Genomic DNA, 2,347 nt, shown 5'->3' on the forward strand with positions numbered 1-2,347 from the left:
CTAGAATATTCCTTCCCAAATAGCCACATGATTAAGTCCTTCACATCATCCAAGTAACAGTTGTAATGTTATCTTTTTGTTGAGGCCTCATTGACTGCACTATTTAATTTTTTTATGTTTTATATATATTTTTGAGAGAGAGAGAGCGTGGGAGGGGCAGAGAGTGAGGGAGACACAGAATCTCAAGCATGCTATAGGCTCTGAGCTGCCAGCATGGGGTGTGAAGTGAGGCTTGAATTGAAGAACCATGAGATCATGACCCAAACCGAAGTCTGATGTTTAACCTACTAAACTACCCAGATGCCCCTGTGACTGCACTATTTTTTTTTTACTTTATTAAAATACTGAGTTTATTTCACATGTATATTTTTGTCTCCCCACCATTTCCATTTGTCTGACCACCACTACTACTATGTCCTATCATAACGTTCCATACATACTTAAAACCAAGCAAAGGGTGGAGTTCCATCTTTAAAAACTTAACAGGCATTGTGGACAATACATTCTTGGCAATGGAACCTGGACAACATTTATCAGACATGGTAGGGAAAGTTCTCACTCTGCATTATAAAAAGGACAGCGAGATATCAACTGTTACAGAAATGAAATAAGATGGAAAATTTTAACAAACTGTTTAAACTATTTTCTTAAAGAGACTTCCTCCACTGCCAGAGATCTTGAATAGCCTCTTGGTCAGTCATCCAGAAGCAATTCTTCACATAATTGATGAACTTGGCTTCCACTTTAGGGAGAGAACCACCTTTTTCTATACTTGCTTGCATTTTTGCTTTAACGTCTTCTACAGAACTAGGTCCTTTCAGTGTTTTGGGAGTCTTTTCCTGTTTTTTGAAAGATTCTTGACCTTTTGATCTTGGTGTTGATGGTTTTGAGTCTTCTCCATTCTGGTTAGATTTTTGTGCATTTTTGGCTGGAGTATCTCTTATAGATTTCTTCACTGGAGCCTTTTCTTCAGCTTCCTCATCATCAAAATCATCATCATCTTCAGCAGCAGCAGCAGCAGCAGCAAGTTTTACTTTTTTCTGTGGAACCTTGCTACCACTTCCAGGGGCAGAACGCTTTCCAGATATACTAAGGAGCTTCACATCCTCTTCCTCTTCATCTTCTGACTCTGCATCTTCCTCCACAGCTACTAAGTGCTGTCCACTAATATGCACAGGCCCTGAACCACATTTCAACCGTAAGACCACAGGTGGTGTTATTTCAAAGCCCCCAAGGGAAACCGTTGACTGTACAGACATTTTCAAAGTTGCCAGTGTGACTTTAATTGGACTGCTTTCATAATTCATTGCTTCTGCTTCAACAATGTGCAATTCATCCTTTGCACCAGCCCCTAAACTGACTGTTCTTAAAGATAACTTGTGCTCATTTTCATCATTATCCACTTTAAAGTGATAATCTTTGTCAGCCTTTAGTTCACAACCGAAAAGATAGTTCTGGGGCCTCAGGGGGCTCATGTCCATGTCCACCGAATCTTCCATGAGGTGGTGGCACGCACTTAGGTGGGAGAGAAGGCGGACGGAGAGAAACAACTACTGTTCCACAGAACAGCCGCACAGGACGGAATCACACCAGGGAAAGGTTTCACTGCACTATTTAAAGCTTGCTCTTTCTCTTCTACCAAGTACATGGCTAACTAGACTAAACATTTAATAAATATCAGCAATTATTGTATTTTGTATGAAATTAATAAAATAGATTGATAAACTACGGTGTCATGACACAACATTAAAATGAAAAAGTTACTTCATTTATTCCACTATGTGTGTTAGTTAGGACATATATAATGCCACATTCTATTGTTTGTAGAAGGCCAGGAGATGACAACTACTAAAGGAATGATTAACTTATTCTGGGTGCAGAAACTTAAGCCAAACCAATTTAGTTTCAGAATGCATGGGGTCTAAAGTGGGGTAAGGGTTGTAGAGGACTCTGAGCCTGGTCACCCACAGGAGTTAAAATTCAAATGCCAGAAAGAGCTAGACTAACAGCCTAAAAATGTGTCCTGGAGAGAGTTTAATAGGAAAGGAAGTGATAGGGCCAATGGCAAACAAGAAAGTCCATTACTAGTAAGGAAAACCAAATACATTATCCCTGAGCTATACTTGCTCTCCTTCCTCAAGGCATAGATCCTTTATTTAATTCCATTAAAAATAAGGAAGGAAGGAAGGAAGGAAGGAAGGACAAAAAGTAAAGAGCAAGTCAACTAACTTCCTGTCTCTGTGTTTCTGTTGCAGTTTTATCATTATCTAAGATATTTGGTGGGTGGAGAGTACATTTAGATATCATTTAATACATAGTTCCCAAAAGAGTTAACACTCCTGCTTCT

General features: G+C 39.3%; 1 pseudogene; it reads right to left on the minus strand.

Annotated features, from left to right (window-relative positions):
- Positions 1–326: 326 nt before the first annotated feature.
- LOC144232365 (nucleophosmin pseudogene) lies at positions 327–1,583 on the minus strand (annotated as a pseudogene).
- Positions 1,584–2,347: the final 764 nt, after the last annotated feature.

The sequence above is a fragment of the Crocuta crocuta genome, unplaced genomic scaffold (assembly GCF_008692635.1).
Source record: "Crocuta crocuta isolate KB4526 unplaced genomic scaffold, BGI_CrCroc_1.0 scaffold645, whole genome shotgun sequence".
Taxonomy (NCBI): domain Eukaryota; kingdom Metazoa; phylum Chordata; class Mammalia; order Carnivora; family Hyaenidae; genus Crocuta; species Crocuta crocuta.